Raw genomic sequence first — 5,750 nt, forward strand, 5'->3', positions numbered from 1 at the left:
ATTCTTCAGAGGTGTGAGTCTGGAGTCAGATTTTTCTCCCACTTCCTCTTCTTTGAGCATTGGCTTTGAAAGTCCAGAACAGTCATAGCATCTCCTTTTTATCATAGCCCTGAGATTATCATGCAGAAAAGCAAGAAGGAGAGAAGCCAGTGGCAGCGAATGTACCAAGTGTTAACCAAGCAGGGAGAGGAGCACAGGATCTCTGGAGAGGAGGCTGGGAGTGCAGCTGGGAGCTGAGGCATCTCTCTCTCCTTTGCCATCCATTTTTGAAATGAGTAAACAAGAGGAACAGATTCTGATCTGGTCCCTTCTTTCACTCATGCTTGCTGTGAATAGAGAGAAAGGAACTGGCACTCAGGGAGAGCCTACTAATTTAAAATATAAAGGGCAGAAGAACATTTCTTCACCTCCGAATTAACTAAATTGAGATGTTCTGCCATGCTAAGTTAAGGAACAAAAAGGTCAACTCGGGAAAGAGAAGTCACTGTCATCCTAAAGAATGTTTCATACTTAAGACCTTGGCTTTCTGTTGAAGAAAGGACCAATTTTATTCTTTAGAAAGAGCTTTGAAAGAATCAGGATCAAGCATTCATGTAGGTAGCAATGTAGCAATAGTAACCATTTTTATAACAAACTTGTGAGACTGTATATTTAATGCAGAATTGTATGGAAATAATTTGACACAAGTTTATTTGAGAAGATATGAATGTATAAAATGAAATAGATTTGCTTTCTCACCAGCAAGTGAAGTCAAACTTTCAAGCCACCTTCTCTTTTTACTCTTCCCTGTTGATCTTCCACTCCTTGAATCCTAACTTAGCACCTACCACAGTATCTGGCAGAAAGTAAGTGCTTGGTAAATTAAGTGGAGGAGGCTTTATTATAGCCTTTATTTTGTCTCAAGACTGACACACAGTGATGGGATCATTATGTAGTTAAGGTTTCTCAACTGCGGTACTACTGACATTTCGGATCAGATAATTCTTTTTGTGGGTAGGCTGGCCTGTCATTTTAGTGTTTTGTTGTTTTGTTTTGTTTTTTTGAGACAGGGTCTGGCTATGCTGTCCAGGTTGGTTTCAAACTCCTAGGCTCAAGTGATCCTTCTGCCTTGGCCTCCCCAAAGTGTTGGAATAATAGACGTGAGCCACTGCGCACAGTCTGTAGGATGTTTAATAGTATCTGGCCTCTACCCACTAGATGCTTGCCTAGTCTCAACAATATAAAAAGTCTCTAAACATTGTCAAATGTCCCCTGGAGGCAAAATTGCCTTCCCGTACCCTTTTGGGAACCACTGATACAGGATAATTTGGCAACCATTATATACTACCTTAAGAATATCCGTCACTTCTTAATGTAACAACTCCAGTTATCCTAAGGAAATTGTTATGGGTGTGTGCAAAGATTTGTCTATATGAATACTCATTGTAGTGTTATTTATAGTTGTATAAAATTATCAATTATTCACCGAACATCCAACTAGAGAGTTTGATAAATTATAAAATGGAATATTAATCAGAGGAAATTGCTCACAAAATACTATTAAGTGAACAAAGTGTATTCAATAGAATCTCTGTTTTCTTAACAATAATAATGGCAAAAGCATACGGGAAGTGGTTGAGTACACCAGTTTCAGAAACATACTGAATTTAATTTCCAGTCCCCTGTCCAAGAGCTGAGAGGTATTTTACCTCTCCAGTTGTTAATTTCTTCACTCCTAAAATAGGATAATGAAACCTATCTTAAAAGGTTGTTGTCAGACTAAGGCCAGGCATGGTGACTCATGTCTGTAATCCCAGCATTTTGAGAGGTCAAGGCGGAAGGAGTGCTTGAACCCAGGAGTTTGAGACCAGCCTGGGTAACATAGTGAGACCTCATCTTTACAAAAAATTCAAAAACTACCCCAGCATGGTGGCACACACCTATAGTCCCAGCTACTTGGGAGGCAGAGGTGTAAGGATTGCCTGAGTACAGGATCATGCCACAGCACTCCAGCCTGGGTGATAGAGTGGGCCCCTGACTAAAAACAAAAACAAAAACATGCTGCTTGTCACTTTGTAAGGACTCAGTAAAAAATAGACTATTGCTTGGTGAAAGGCTGGAAGTTGATACGCCAAACATTAATAGAGGTAATCTCAGAGTGGTAGTCTTAAGAGTAGTTTTTCTCTTCTCTTTCATGTTTTCTTGGATTTTTTCCCCCAAATTTCCAATTATGTACTAATTAATACTTAAAGAAACCATAGTTGCTTTCCCAGATACTCTTCCAAAGCTCAGTGACACAGTAGTAACAACAGAAGCTTATTTCTCACTCTTCTGAAGCTCAGCATCTTCCTGATTGATAGCTGACCCTTCTCTGAGAGAGGATTCTTTCCTTCCTGAACCTCCACACCTTCATCCTGAGGCTTCCAAGGGTTCTTGCCGTATCAACATCCCATAAGCAGAGAAAAATGAGCAGATAAAGTGGGAGGTTTTTATGGGTCAGGTCAGGAAGTGGCACATAGTCCAATTCACATTTCATTGTCTTTTTAGACTCTTAGGACTCAGGCATATGGCCATAGCTAGCTGCAAGGAGGCCGGCAAATGTAGCTTCCCCCAACTCGAAGTGGACCCCAGCCCCATCCAGTCACTGCATGCTGCTCAAAGTCCAGAGCCTGCAAGTGGTGAGATGTCCTCTCCAACTGGTCCTCATGTGTGTATGTTCATGATTAACTGCCCATGATGAAATCTGAAGGGCAAATCAGTTGGGCTTTTGGAAGGGAATCTAAATGGCACAGGCAGATGATTCTTGCTGTCTTATTTTTCATTGTTGAGAATGAACTGGAGAATAGAACTCTGGAGAAGTAGGACATTTACTAAGGAGATTGTGGCCTCTAAGCTCAAAGGTTTGTGGGTTACAAAATCAAGAGTTGGGACCAGACCTGGCTGCATAATTTGTAGAATACAGTGAAAAATTAAAATGAAGGCAGGCTGTTAAATTAAAACAGTGTCTCATGCTTATAATTCCCACACTTTGGGAAGCAGAGACCAGAGGATCACTTGAGGCCAGGAGTTTGAGACCAGCCTGAGCAACATAGTGAGATCCCTTTCACTAAAAAAAAAAAAAAAAAAAAAAAAAAAAATACATATACATCTATCTATCTATATCTATATCTATATCTGGGCATGGTGGCATGTGCCTCAGTCCCAGTTACTCTGGAAACTGAGGCAGGAGGTTTTTTTGAGTTCAGGAGGTTGAGGTTACAGTGAGCTATGATCACACTACTGCACTCCAGCCTGGGTGACAGAGTGAGACCTTGACTCTAAGGAAAAAAAAAAAGAAGAAAAGAAAAATGAAAATGGGGGTCTTGCTGGGAAAAGTGAAGTCAATCTACCCTTTCCCAGGCCAGTCCCAACAGGCCAGCCACCCCAATCCACCCAATCTACAAAAGATAGGCAATCCCCAAAACATTGCAACCTCTATGCCAGAACGAGCTTGTTACCTGGATCGGGGGTGGGCGAGAGGACAAAGTCACTTACTGAACACGCCATGGTGCTGCTTGCCTGGGGTAGGGATGGCCAGGCCCTTGTCCCACTCTAAGACACGACTTTCCCCATACCCACGCCTAGGACTCCACTGGTGATAGCGTACAGCAGTAGAACACAGGTACTCCTGTCAACTGGTCCTGTTTTAGCCTTGAGCAGAACAAGAGTCATGGGGCCAGGGCGAGGGTTCAAGGCTAAGAAGCCATTAGGAGACTGAACTGTATGTGAGCCCTCAAAACTGATAGAGCCTCTCCATCAAACTTCATGTAAATACAGATTCAAAAACAAAATTATTAAGAATTTCAAGACAATGACTGTAGAACATTTAACTTCAAGGTAAAGGGGGCTCATCTCAGTATGGGATCCTGTGGACTACACTATATGCAGGCTCATAGAGCCAGCTTGGGATGGGCCTAGATTAAGACTTTAACTGTAAAAATGAATAATGAGAATGCAAACTCTCCATGGAATTTATTCTTTTTCCACTTATTGCCTTAGTACTTTGCCTGTATGCCTCTTGATATTTATTCCACTTTTGGACATTTAAATTTTGGTTCACCTGTCTCTCCCTTCATTCAATTGTGAGTTCCTTGAGGGCACATGTTATGACTTTCTCAGCTTTGTGGCACTCTCTATGTGTGTCACAGCACCTATCACATAGTAGGAAGGTACTCAGTATATTCTATGAATAAGTGAGGAAAAGGAATGTAATTGACAATTTCTTCACAAAAGCAAGTAGCCTAAGTACCAGTACTAGGTTACAAAATACTTGTAGGCCAAGGGCCTTATCATTTTCTCATACACAAGGACAGGTTGGGTTCCCAGGTCTAGTGATCAGGTACAGGGCTATTGTGATCCAGGCTGTGAATGTTGGAGAGATGAAGGTGCACAGGACCAAGTAATTCATCTATTATCAGTAGAAATGAGGAATTAGCAAGGTTGGGAAGATGAGGGAAGAGAGAAGAGTATCAGTTGTGACTCTGATAGTGATGATGTAATTAATGAGGGTAATGTTGACAAAAGATATGCATTATGCTGTAAGTAAGAATGGTGATATCTTTAGGCAAGGCAGAATGATTTTCTAGAGAGAGTATTAATTAAAGGTCAGACACAGCGCTCCCTAAGGTAGGGATAGTCACTGAAGGCAAATCAATGTGTATAGAGAACTCAGCACTCAGCCTTTGATGAACAAATGCTCCACCACTACCACCACCTCCACTTTCCCTTAAAAGAAACCAAAGTGTATTGTGTTTATGTTGCTCTAGTCTGTACTTGTTTCCATGAAGCATCCTCCAAGATTGCCATATTCTTTTCTGGACTAAAGATATTTTTATTTGGATTATCTACCATTGCCCTAGAAAGTATTTAATTCTTGCAATTCTTCAAAAGTCATCTGTGACCAGTTTTGTTAAATGGCTAAATGACATTTCCAAAGATAGCAATTACAACAGTGAATGCTCCACAGCTCAAAGGAACAGTGGAGTGTTGACAAATGCATTTATCTAGCATGCCTGAGTCCCTCGACTGTCGGCTCACCTTGACATCTCTCCTTTCCTCCTGTCTTCCTATGGTTCCCCTCCTCTCTCTATTTCTTCTCTGACGTCCCACACCTGTCGTTCCTTTTGTGAAATGGCTCCCTGTCCTCACCTCTACTTTCACTTCCCACCTCCCATCCTTTGACCTGTCTCTGTCTTTCTTCATTCGCTTTTCTCTTTCCTCATCTTCTTCTTGCCCTCTCTGACCTTACTGACCTTAGTGTCAAACTGATATAACATTAAATTAAGTATTTAATCCCATTTTTTTTGAGTTGGAGTCTCACTCTGTCGCCCAGGCTGGAGTGCAGTGGCTTCTCCTGGCCACCACAGCCTCAACCTGTTGGGCTCCGGCGATCCTTCCACTCAGCCTTCCAAGTAACTGGAACTACAAGCGTGCGCTACCACGCCCGGCTAAGTTTTTGATTTATTGTAGAGGTGAGGTATCACCAAGTTGCCCTAGCGGGTCTCGAACCCGCGGAGTCAGGCAATCCACTCACCTCAGCCTCCCAAAGCGCAGGATTACAGGTTGAGCCGCTGAGTCCGGCTTATTCCCATTTTTAAATTTTAAAATAAAAATGTAAAATTTCATAGACCTCCTTCAGAAAACTAAGTTCCTTTTTTACTTCCATGTGGCCTGTGATTATATTCTTCATTTCCATTTTAAAATCAGATACATAAAATATTTGTTTTTCTTTT

The sequence above is a fragment of the Carlito syrichta genome, unplaced genomic scaffold (genome assembly GCF_000164805.1).
Source record: "Carlito syrichta isolate Samal-C Ts95f unplaced genomic scaffold, Tarsius_syrichta-2.0.1 Scaffold284439, whole genome shotgun sequence".
NCBI lineage: Eukaryota > Metazoa > Chordata > Mammalia > Primates > Tarsiidae > Carlito > Carlito syrichta.